At 39.0% G+C, this 13,531-nt stretch overlaps 1 protein-coding gene across 2 annotated transcripts in view; it reads left to right on the top strand.

Annotated features, from left to right (window-relative positions):
• Positions 1 to 13,531, top strand: part of LOC145994646 (TOX high mobility group box family member 4-like) — an 855,605-nt gene that overhangs the window by 113,959 nt on the left and 728,115 nt on the right. For both annotated transcript variants that reach the window (XM_083130798.1, XM_083130789.1), the window contains exon 2: positions 1,817 to 1,874. The gene's annotated coding sequence lies outside the window, so the exon portion shown is untranslated. The remainder of the gene's footprint in view (positions 1 to 1,816; positions 1,875 to 13,531) is intronic.

Raw genomic sequence — 13,531 nt, 5'->3', positions numbered from 1 at the left:
TTGCTAGGCACCACATTGTTAAGTTGCCTTGTTTTAAAACTGTTGTGCGAAAGTTGCTCCTCGAATGGACATTGGAGCCCTACCACCACCAGAAGGTGCATTTCCAACGGGAAACAATGACCGAGAGGAGGTTTGGGTCGAGTCGCAACAGTTCCTGCAGACGCATTAGCTATTCAGCCGCGAAAATTAGTACAATGCTTCTCCACTGTGTTTTGGGGGGAAAAAAGTACCTATATGTAACGAATGCAATATTCAGAGCATTTCTCTGACAATTGTTATACAACAAACGTAATAATCACGCGGGTCTGGCATTTTTATCGGGCGCACTGGTAGGAAAAAAAAGGGGCTATAACAGAAGCCATCGGTCTAGGCATTCTTTCTGGTCATATAAATATTTTAGCATGAACACACGGGGGAATTGATCTGCATGGACCAAAAAAAAACGTGTGTGGGGAGAAATTGTAGCTTCGAGGCAGAGCAAGTAATTTCTAGTCACCGTTCATGGACAGAACATTATTCTGCTTGTACTTTTAAGGGGGGAGGTGCATGTAATGTATGTAAATAGAGAACTTTTTTTCACCCTCTCTTTTCCTGGCTTCTTGTTCAATCTCAAATTAACCAACATTGCTTCAATATTTTTTTTTTTTTGCGGAGCGTTTTGCAAATAAATCGCACAGCATGAATTCTGTACAAGGAGAGGGGAAGATGAACGGTATTATAGATGATATAACTTGTCTCTCTTCTACATTGGTCTCCCTGGTGTTTCAAAGCAGCGGTGAACTTTGTGATTCTCTGAAGAGATTTCCAATGCAGTAAAAATCAAAGGATTCGAAACTCGCCTTGGATAAAAACAACGTTGATATTATCGCCAAAAGAGTGCGTCAAGAGCTAATTTGTGTTAACGGAAACACTTTAAGATTATACTTGAGGCATGGGCTCAAAGAAGTGAGGGAGAGAAATACATGAAATAGAAATACGAAGGAGAGAGAGGAGAAATAAAATAAAAGAAAGAAAGGGAGGAAAAGAAGCGAAGGAGAGGAAAGGAAATAGAGAACCAAATGGAGAGGAAGAAAGCAAAAGGAACGGGGAGAGAAGGAAATAAAATAAGTGAAGAGGAAGGGAGGGAAAGAAGCGAAGGAGGGGAAAGGAAATAAAGAAACAAGAGGGAGATGAAGGGAAGGAATGAAGCGGAGGAAAGGAAATAACTAAAAAAGAGGGAGAAGACGGAAGTCAAAAGAAACGTAGAGAGAAGGAAATAAAATAAGAGAAGAGGAAGGGAGGGAAAGAAGCGAAGGAGAGGAATGGAAATAAAGAAACAAGAAGGAGAGGAAGGGAGGGAAGGAAACGGATTGAGAAGGAAATAAAATAAGAGAAGAGGAATCGAGGAAAGGAAGCGAAGGAAAGGAAATAAAATAAGAGAAAGAGGAAGGGAAGAAGAGAAGCGAAAGTGAGTAAAAGAAATAAACAAGAGGCGGAGGAAGAAAGGAAAAGAAACGACAGAGAAGGGAATAAAATAAGAGAAAATGGATCTTATGGAAAAGAATCTAAGGAGAGAAATGGAAATATAGAAACACTCACCCCACACATATATAGACAGACAGAGAGAGCGAGAGAGAGGAGAGGAGAACTGGAAACTAAGCGGAATAAAATAAACTAGAAAGAGAATAAAGGATTGGAAATGGTAGAGAAAGTGTTAGATATATAGATGCTGTAGATAGTGAACAGTATTTCTCATGGAAAGTAGTGAATTTTTTTTTCAAATTCTTCCTTTATTCTTTTCTTCCCCAATCCTAATTATTGCCTTCCTTCTTTGCAGATATCAGTTCTTCCAAGTCGTGCCTTACATCAAGGATAGACATCGGAGCAAATCCCAGGTTAGCAGTTTTACAATTTTGTTATAAGTTTTTATGTATTAAGCATTGAATTCTTGTTGCGTCTTTACTTTGGAACAGTCTCCTAATAATTGCTGGCAATTAAAATTGTGTGAAAGGAAAGCCCACATTATGGTCAGCTGTAGGATTTGCTTTGATTTTACCTCAATGTCCACAATTTTGTCAATGGTACCTTTTTTTCTTTTCATTTTTAAGGTTGTTTTGGTGGGGGGATTTGTATATACCTTGTATTTGAGTTTCGTACTGGACCCTACATTTTTACATGGGATCGGACGTACGGAAAATGCTCCTACCTTTCTAAAGTTAAGTATCGAAACCGTGTGTTATAATATATTTTTTATGTGCTCAAAATATGGAAAATATATACATTTTATGTACTTAAACGTGGAAAATATGCATTTTTATTTGCTAAAAGATGGTGTATTAATACACCACGACTGTCATCATTAAATTGTCCATCACAACCGACTGACGATTGTCCCGAAACAGTGCCTTTACGCGAAAATGTTCGTTCCACGTCACAAGAAGTGAACCTCGCATACTTAAGGCATGATATTTCACTTGCACTTAAATATCCAATATTTTCTTCCTGTTCACCGTCCAATACATTTGAAATATGTATTTACATAAACAAATAGAAAATATGTGCTTTTATGTGAAATGTGCTAGTTGGGTCAAAGGGTTGTAAACAAAGGAAGGACGTGCTTAAGGCCGTGGATAAAAATCCCCCCTCCCAACTTAGCAATCACAATAGTCTCTAAAGTTGAAGGTTATTGCTACGTTGTTACGAGACGCCTTAAATCTCATGCGAGAATCGCAAAGGTAAACCAAAGGTAAAACAGGCTTAAAGAAGGTTTAAATGTTATCTCCCACAATGGTAGGTTCACCTGTGCAAAAATCCGTGAACATATGCAAACCTCAAGAATGCACAATCTTATAACAAATAGCGATTAATGTACGAGTACACTTTACTTACAAAATTACCAAATTTAGGCACTTGGATGCGCCCTCCAGCGACAAGTATAATTATTTTTGGGATGGGCCGAAGCCCGCTTGCGTGGTTGTGTTCATACCTCCACGTAACGTGATGGCTCGTCAAGCACTGCCGTTCGTTGTCCCCCAATTTCCTCGCCTTGAAGAACCATGAAGAGAAAGTAGATTCAATCAAATATATCTTTGCGACTGCTCTCGTATCGTGAGAAAGTACTTGAAGTGCTGATAATGTAAGAATACACGGTTTGGTTTCTAGCTACCCAGTCTAATGGAGGAGGCATATCTAAGTCTCCAAATTTCAGCTGCTCTTTCCGACATTTCTTTAAAACCGTGCACGCTGGCATGACTGAACCACTATCCACATGGGTGCCAGAGATGAAGAAGCTGGTTTTCGGAAAACATACACTGTTCTCCCCGTGAAAGGCTTGTGCGTTTGGCATAACTCCGATCGTGCCACATTTTTCTGTCTTCCTGCACGGATCTCACCATGGCTGGCCGTCTCCTATAGTGGTACAACACAAAGCATTTTGTCACTGATTGAATGCTGTGGATAATGACACAAGCTTATTTGTTACACACACACACACATAAAACTAGACTAGAAATTCTAAAATGATGTATCTTGTACAGACTTCCCACACAATATAATGACCTCCCATCAAGTATTAATATACACTCCTCAAAGAAAGTTTGGAATATTGTTGTATTTTGCATAAGTTTTGAATATTATAATGTTTGGCAATAGGTGATAAATACGGTGGCATATGTCGGTGAAAAGACGAGAACGTCCACTAGATAGATACCATGTGTTGTTGAATTCCAAGGCCGTGTCTATCACCTATTGTCTAATATAACAATATCCCAAACCTTTTTGTGAGGAGTGTATTTTCCTAGGAGTATGCCTTTCGGTCTTCCATCAGAAGAAATGCTTATAATACTTATTTTTAGTTAATTTGTTATTCGTCCGTGTGGAAGTTACGTCCTCGAAGTGAATTCTCCATAGCAGGGAAAAGATGAAAATCTGAAGGGGGCAGGTCGGGGCAATAAGGTGGATGGGGAAGTGCGGTGAAGCCACACTCGACCAAAGCAGCCTGTGCAGTGAGGCCTTTCCGACAGAGGTACCGAATCACGGCCCTGTCGGCCACTCTCTTCTCCGACACTTCATTCCTTTCCAACCTGACAAAAGAATAGAAGAAAACATGTGAATTTCATAAAAGTTCGCACAGAGTGTCCAAAAACTCACACCGTACATCCTCCAAAATTTTAACTACCTAACATCACTCCTTCCATGTGAGGCTCAAAACATTTCACTCTCCCCTCGTACATGTGAATCGAAACACGTTTAATAAGCTAGCTTACGAGTGCAACGTAAGGAGAAATCCACTTGTAGACCTTTACCTATCAAGACAGGTTTTCAGTACAATACTTGAGACACTGCTGCAACGCATCTGAGTTTTGTTTCGTGCATTTTTCTTCAGCATCCTCCACGTCTTAAAATGTGACAAAATATTGAATGAAATTTCTATTTTATATTGAAAAAAAAATCATAAAATTCTGAAGCGTTTGCTACCCATATACACAGCGGAACCAGTCAACCGACGAAAGTTCTCTTCAAAGTTGACTCCACTGCATGGAAGTATTGCATGAATAAAGTAGCATAAGCGTCACCGTTAAATTTCCTCCACGATTTACGAGCTACAGATGAACCTCCAGCCTCGTCACTCATTCCACGTATGGAATCCTTTGTAAATTTGTAGGAGCACGGAGGAGAGATAGTGATTTCCTTGTGTTCCTGTTTCGCGGGTCCTCGTAAAATTTTATTCCCTTCCATTTCGATTTTAAACGCATTTTCTTAGTCGACAATTTAACTCTTCTTGACACGAAATTGCTCGTAGAGACGACATGGAGGAGTGAGTCCCTCCCTCTTCGTGGGATATCGATTCTATTCGGTTTGTTCTCTTGGCAGTCTGTTCTTATTTTCATAGTGTGTGTGTTCCTATATGAGGAGTGCTTCTTCTCTGGTACACGCAAAAACTTTTTCTTCTCTCGCTCGAGATGCAAACTTTGTTTCCCTCTTCTCAATTTCCCACTCTTTACGGTTCTGTTTTGCGTCGGGCGTCTGTCTTTCCTGATCTGCTGTCGGAGCTGTGACGGAAGTCGATGTTTCGTCGACATATGGGAGCCGGAAAGAATCGGATATTTAAGCCAATTTTCATGTACAGTCACGGACACTTCTGGCTTGTAATATCATTGACTGTCAATGGGGTCGTTACAACCTAGGAGTGTCCGTGACTGTACAATGATCTTCAGAGTTATTTGTAGGGTGTAAGAAGACCAAAATGTGAACCTCTCTTCCACGTAGTACCCCCTGGACTGAAATTTGTAGAGCCGGCCCCCGTGGCGGAGTGGTTAGCACATCGCGCTTTGACGCCAGGGGTCCTGGTTCGAATCCTGGCCTGGGCATGGATGTTTGTGAGTGTCCATTCATCAATTTCATCGTATCATCACTCATCTCCCATCTTCGCAAATTAGCCAAAAGTGGCACAAGAAGGGAAGTAAAATAAAGCAAATCAATCAGTTAATCAATGCATTTTTTAGACTAACGAGACTCCAGCGTCTGGACTCACAGCCAGTATACTCCTGTGTGGGCCAGTCCTGTGTCTTGCCCATGTGTGTTTGTGATTGTCCTTTCATCCATTTCATCGTATCACTATTCATCCTCATCGTCACGATTAGCCAAAAGTGGCAGAAAAACTAAGTAAATCAATTCAAAGTTATTTATCCTCAAATCCATCGCCATGTTGATTCAGTTCGTTTTGAACAGTTTGAGGTTCAAGAACTGAGACAAATCCGCCAATTTTATTGTGTCAACAAACTCGAAATCAAATCATCGTTAGTTTAAAATATAGAGGCATGTAATTTATAGTCACAGTGCAAGTAGGTATGATCTGACACCTCTATGTTTGGTCCGCAAGTGTAAAAAGACTTTGTTAAGAAGGAGAATCCTAAAGTGCTTTTCGAAATTAACATGTGAAATCATAGATTAAAAATGCATGTGGTATGCACTTACCGCATCCTAACCTGTAGTTACAGATTTTAAAAAAAATGTCAAAATGCGGAATCGAAGACACATATTGGTGCCTCATTGGCAACTGAAAAGAAAGAAAGATCTGTAACCGCGCTCGAACACGCATCCTTCAGAACGTGAAGCCGTAACACTAACTACTCATCTACAGCTTCTACTGGTAGGTGTTTATTTACTTATCATGTAAGTTTTTGAATTGTTTCACCACTGGCGACGCGTATATCTTCTTGATTATTTTCTTTCAGGTGTAGTTGTTTTTCTAGACCGATACATTTTTTACCTTCTGCCACCCATGGAGATCCTTATAGAATACATTATTGGGACGCAACTCCCAGGTAAGAAAATATCTTAGTTTCAAAAATCTTGAAGTGGGAATGGTGTGTTCAGTCACACATTTAACCTTAAATTTTTTGATATTTGCAGTTTTGCTTGCAACGCCACCATCAACCTAGCATTTTTTCTGGACATATAGTACGTAACTCTTTGAGTTTTAAAACAATTGATTGCGCTTCTCTCGATATTATAACTATTACCCTGTCTGTCTTTAAGAGAAACCAGAAACGAATCCCGTACGTGTGCCTTAAGATCGTTACTTCTGGTGCAGCTGTCGGGCGCGGCTGCTCGACTTTGTATTTCAACGATGCCAAAATAACGTTTCAGGCTATGTTTGAACCCCATTCTCTATTGTAGACAACAATTGTAAATAAACAGTAATTTTAAGTGTTTTAAAATAGCAAAATAAAACAGTTGGAAGGTGTAATATTGAAAAGAAATATTCCGATGACAGAAAACTTGTAATTAACGCAATTGGAATGTATAAAAAAGGTCGTAAACTTTCGTTTGTTTAACGTCACTTCGGACTTTGTCAGTTATTTGCAAGAAGTTCACCCAGCTCTTTCGGTCACACGGAGACATGTAGTTATAGCGCGAATATGGAGCGTATGTTGAGAAATGTTCTGAAATATGGAAATAATGTGTAGAAGCAACTAAAATATGTAAAACATGAGCCAAAACCTAATAAAAAAATATATAAAATAAAAACTGACGGGTTTACATGCCATGATGCGCAAAGATAATACAAAATATAACTGATTTCAGCCTCATACATAAATATGTATTTACATATAAATCCGTCCCCTGCTTATGACTTACGTAACGGCTACATCGGATCTTCTCACGACGTGATAGAAAGAAAAAGGTATTTCCTTAAACACGTCGTTTATTTACACCTTTAACACGAAATCGCTATTAACATTTACTATACACAAACTCAATACAAATACTTTAAAAATGCTTCTACATGACACAGTCCGAATTAGCATACACTACATTCCGCCCTATTCTGTGTGTAAACCCCTGTTGCTGTCAAATCGATTTTTGTTGCTATGTTCTGGGCATTTCTCGAAATTTCTGGAAACCGGAAGTGGGTTCGGCTTCCGGTGCAGTGGCCCTGGGATCTTAGACAACCCCGTTTCCATTGCATAATCTTCAACCTAGATTCAGTAACAGAAAGACATAAAACGCATTAGTCTTAAAATAAACAATGCACAAGTTGGTACTACTGCATTTCGTTCCTTACATCTACAGTAGATTTCCAAAGGTTACAATTCGGTCGCGTTCAAGTCAATCTTGTGCAATCTTGTCTTTCATTCTTTTTAATGAAGGCAGGAAAAAGTAAATTTTTGCAAAGCATGAAAAGTTAACATTACATTGTTTATAAAAGTCGCAGTATTATTTACACTCATAGGCGTAATATACATGCAAACATTCATTTGGATATCATATACATGTTACAGGTTTGGCTTTTGCCATTTGTGGACAGTACACTTACACACAAAAATAATAGTAGCAGGGTGGCTACTCACCGGGAATTCCTTGAATTCCGGGATTTATGCGTGAATTATTGGCTCCGGGAATTATGCGTGAATTCTACTTGAATTTTTCTCCGTAGACGTGATAAATTACAATTTTTATTACCGCCCACAACTTCACATTTTACGCAAATAAAAATACTTTCGTAAAATTTTCTTGCTTCGTTCGCAATTCTTATTTTTCTTAGTCTTCCGAACCGCTGTGCCATGTGTCTCCACCGGGTATCGAACCCGGGTCCCTTCGATCACAAGGCGACGATGTTACCACTACACCATCCACCATCGGGGGGGGGGGGGGGTACAAATGCTGTAAAAGAGAGAATGCATTGGCGTCCCGTGAAATTAGTTGCGCCCTATTAAATCAATATTGATTTCACCCTGCAAAATATTGGACCATTGGAAATTGGTCAAAAGTGGCACAAGAAGCGACGTGAAATAAAGCAAATCAATAATAATAATAATAACATTATTATTAACACTATTATTATTAGTTTATTTTGGTACTTGCTCCCCCCCCCACCCGACAAAAATTCGTGGTTGCGCCTTTGGTTGTAAATAATAGCTTGATACGTTCTAAGCACAATTACTTCACGCGTCGTATTATTATACTATTAATATTAACTTAATAATACTCAGCGGTGAACGATGAGACTCGGTGAAGTACACAGACTCCTCTCAGGTACAGGGATAGTGTTAGGCAAAGACAATATTCACAGCACAGAGAAATAAAACCACATTACTGCCGTATGTATAAACTGAAAAGTTTTATTCTTTATTTATTGCAATTATAATGCAACTATACTTGAGACGAAGGCGAGGATTTCGCTTTGTCGATGAATTGACTCAATTAAAACGCATAAAACTCAATGCGTGGCTATCGGCAAGCCTATGATCACATAGACCTAGCTTGCGCCCCGAACTACCACACCAAGAGATATGCAATGATAACTGAGCCAATATTTGCTCTTTAGCCTTTTATTTCCAAATTAATCTTTAGGCTAACTTTATTATTTGACGTAGAATGGTTGCAGTATTATGCATATCATCAATGCATGGCTATCGGCGTACCTATGTTCACATAGGCCTAGCTTGCGCCCCGAACTACCATACCAAGATGTATGCACAACACCGAGGAGTTCTTTTTAAGTTTAAGAGCTTCGTCGATCCGTGGCGAAAAAGTGTGATGATTTCTTACGCGACATCCTCGCTTTTATACTATTTTCGAGAACACAGATTAAAGTACAGATGAATCACTCACTATCTACAAAAGGATACTATCAACAAAACTGACATCTATACATCTTTAGAAATACAAATTCGTATAGTGCACTCTTGCAAACAAAGATACATTAAATTACCCATAATGTAGCATAAAGTACAATAAACAATAAACAAAAGATATACATTACAAACAAGGTGTATTATTACATATAATAACAAAGAAATTACGCTTTCTTTTACAAAAATAAATACATTAGTGACATATCTTCTACTGGTGACGTCACATAAAAATGTGGATCATATCAAGCTCAGCACCTTAAATCAAATTTTTTAAAATTATATTACGTATACCGTTTATTTGAATCAGAATTTTTGGATGTTGGAATAACATAGACCCCTCATATATATTATTAAGATATTTGTGTGTGGATGTTCAGAGTCGGTATACGTAAGGTTGAAATAGAAAAAAAGATCTGCTTGAATTTTTGGAAAGTTCGCCTTGATAACCGGGAATTATACTTAAATTTTATCATGGTCCTAGAGTAGCCACCCTGAGTAGGAAAATTGCCCGCCATCATTTCATTCACTCTGTTTTACAAAACGTGAGGATGCAGAAGTTAAGCAGGAACATAAACGAACTGAGGTACAGTTTTTGCACTGACTTAAGATGCTTGAATAACGCACAGAATGCAGGAGAAAAGCGAGTGAGATTTGCCCACGGTTACCTTCGCAACCGACGGTTCAAGTCTCCATTCTCAGTTGTGTTGTCAGTTAAGTTCAGTAAAATTTCCGCAACAAGGCGTCGCAGAGAATTATATACCAAAACTCGGCTGTGAAGAACGAAAGATGCGAGTATTCATTGACCACTACACATACAGATTGTCATGAATAAGGCAATCAAGCTTTCCGCCATAATTTACCGGCACACCTCTCAACAAGAACTTGGATAAGTCCACCTCCGCAATGGAGTGGTTGGCACAGCGCGCTACAACGCAAGAGGTCCCGAGCTCGAATCTCGGCATGGGTGTTCTTTGTTGATGTCCCTTCATCAATTTCATCGTATCAACCTCATCTTCGCGGTCAGACAAAAGTGGCAGAAAAGCTCATTAAAATAATCCAATTAAATCAATCAAGAACTTGGACAATTTATATTATTGTATTTCTCTTATTTTGCATCTCGCTTCCGCCACTTTTTGGCTAATCTCTACGACGAGGATGAATAATGATGATTGCAAGTGATGAAGGAACACTCAACCTACACCCAGGCCGGGATTCGAACCCGGTGGCGAGATTCTGTGTCGTGTTCCGAACACATTTCCACCACATATCGTGGAATGCTTTTTTTAAAATTATTATTATTATCACACATTATAGTGTAATGGTTTTCAAATTAAATTCACCCGAACTTTTGTGGATAATTGCCGATTTCTTTCAAACCTCTAAAATATTTCACTGCAACATGCAGAATTGTAAACTCTTCATTCTTGCCCCAGTTGATACGTCTGCTATAATATCGGTTTGTTTTTTCTAACTTCGTAGGTTGTGCCGACCTGGCGGAGTGGTTAGAACAGAGAGCTACGACGTCAGGGTTCCTTCGTTCAAATTTCTCTCTGGGCATGGCCATTCTTTGTGAGTGTCCCTTATTCAATTTCATGATATCATCACTAAATCTCATCGTTGCGATTAACCAAAATCGGTAGAAATGCGACGCTGAATAACAAAAATAAAACCTGAAATGCTATGTTGCCATATTGATGAACCCAGAGCGGTCACATAATAAGTTGAGAAGTCTACTCTATCAGAAACATTAAATAGGCGGAAGCGGGGCGGGGGCGCATTGTTAAGACATATTTAGACAAGAAAATTCAAACTGCCTCCCTCTCTGGAGTCAGACTGAACTTGTAATGGTACAATTTATAATCCTTCTTCCAATAACATGCAATGGACAGCGTTTTAGATTTCTGATGTGTTTTTCCTTCCCTCTTCTTTTTAAAAAAAAAGCCTTGAGTGGTTTTCCCCTTGGATAAATTTATGTTCCCATTTCAACTGTCTGGATTTTTCCTCTTTTCACATGATGTAGTGTCCTATATCTGACATGCACACACGGAGAATGCTCCGGTTTCCTCGAATATAAAGTGTTTGTATTTAGGGGCCGCTGGGTGAGATTGACACGGCAGCGTTAAGAGTCAATGAATATCTTTCATCTTTCACTCCCGATGTCAGCGCCATGTCTTTTCGGTGGGCGAGAGCGGAATTACCTTTTCCACCGAAAATCTCCCTTCAGAACCAAAACGGAGCGACTATTCAAATTGCAATAAAATCGAATTGAAGTGTGCCGTAAATGATGGCGAGCTGGAGGGTGATGTTTGGTAGTCGATATCGCTAACTTTGTAATATCCCCCCCTCCTAAAGAACCCGTTTATTTGTTTCTTTCTGGCGGACCCACGCCCTGACCGTTTTCCATCCCATGATATTGGAAAAGGAATTAACGAAGAATTTATTTTCTCCTTTTAACTTTTCTGCGTGGAATCGACATTACTGGTTGAATTTATATGGAATTTTTTTAAATATAGCTGAGTTTAAGTCTTAAATTGTATTCATCCGCTCTTATTTTTGTTCAAGATTAACTCACAGTCGGTCGTTGGAGACTATTGCAATGTTCACATGCGCGAAGAATTATATCAAGGAAGGTTTCGAGGGCATTAGCGCCGAAAGCAAGGGTCGACCGCCCCTCCCCCATGCAAATAGCATTTTAAGTTACAAAGAGCAGAAAGCTTCTTATCTTTATTGTTAATAACAGAAATAAAGTTCAAGTAGTTACAATAACGAAGAAAAAAATGCGTCCTGTCGAAAAAGAAATTAGTGTAAAATACAGGAACAGTTTACATTTTCATATTCTACCTTTTAAACCAAAGAAGAAATTATTTCACAATTTTTAAAAATTCCAAAAATTAATGTTAGAGGTCACACAACATATACACTCACTTAGTTGTCCGGCACTATAGTTCTGGATGAACCTTGGCCTCCCCAATTACAGCTCCTCATTCTTCTCTATCCTTTGCAGCATTTCTCCAATTTTTAACTACTAGGGTTTTCAGATCGCTCTCCACTTCATCTAGCCAGCTTTTTTGTGGTCTTTCTCTTTTTCTTCTCCCTTCCATCTTGGCACGGTCAATAGCACTTGGTATCCTTTCTTCTGCATTCTCTCAGTATGTCCAGTCCATCTTAATCGATTTGATTTGACAAATCTCACATATCTTCCATTTCTAATATATTGTCTATTTCCATATTGTTGCGTATTCTCCAGGTATTTTCCTTTTTGACAGGTCCATACATTCTTCGTACTATTTTTCTTTCGAATACACGTAGTTTGTTGGCATCTTCGGCACTAATATTCCAACTTCCTGAGCCATATACTTACTACCTCTGGTCTTATAGTGTTTTATATATATTTTCATTTTTGTTGATCTTGATATTAGTTGGGATTTTAATAGTGTGATTTTTGCAAAGTTTGCTCGATTTCTTACCATAATTCTTTTTTGTATCTCTTCACTAACTCTTATTGTTGATCCAAGGTAGACAAAACTTTTAACACCTTCAAAGTTGTAGTTGTAAATTTTTAGATCTTGTATACGATTTCTTCCTTTTCTTGATATCATTTTCAGATATTTTGTTTTACTTTCATTAATTTTCAAACCCATTTTCTTTCCTTCTTCAATCAAATTCTTACAAATTTCTTGTAGGCTATTCACATTTCGTGCTATTAGAACAGCATACGCACAAACCTGTTTAGTTTTGTAGATAATATCATTTTCTCTTCAAAGGATTAAAAAGCTCCCTGCAGAGCAATCTATCTATCTTCTATATATATATAAAAATGAATGTATGTAGGCTATATATGTTTGTTCCGGCATAACTCTCGAACGCCTGGAGCAATTTCAACCAAAGGTACACATATCACTTACGATCTGGAAAGAAATATTGTGGGGGTAAGACACCCCTGGCACCCCTAGGAGTGGCGACATGCAAAAATAGTCGAAAACGACCGAGATTAGTGTGAAATTCCTAGTTTTCGGGGTCGCTAAGATGAATAGTGACACTCCCAATGCCGTTCAACTCCAAGACACCCATGGCACCCCTAGGGGTGGGGGTGCTAAAATGAATAGTGACTCCCAATGCCGTTCAACATCCAAGATACTCTTGGCACTCCTAGGCGATGGGGTGGGAAGGGGGTGACATGTAAAACGACCGATAGGCTATTTGTGTGGAATCCATAGTTTTCGGGGTCGCTAAGATGAATAGTGAGATTCCCAATGCCATTCAACCTCAAGACACCCCTGGTACCCCTAAGGGTGGGGGTGGGAAGGGGTGACATGTAAAACGACTGATATTAGTGTGGAATTCATAGTTTTCGGGGTGTCTAAGATGAATAGTGACACTTCCAATCCCGTTCAACTCCCAACTTAATT

This window comes from Lepisma saccharinum, chromosome 1, assembly GCF_977018435.1.
Source record: "Lepisma saccharinum chromosome 1, izLepSacc3.1, whole genome shotgun sequence".
Classification (NCBI taxonomy): Eukaryota; Metazoa; Arthropoda; class Insecta; order Zygentoma; family Lepismatidae; genus Lepisma; species Lepisma saccharinum.
The sequence above is the reverse complement of the archived record's forward strand: the minus strand, read 5'-3'. Positions and strand labels throughout refer to the sequence as shown.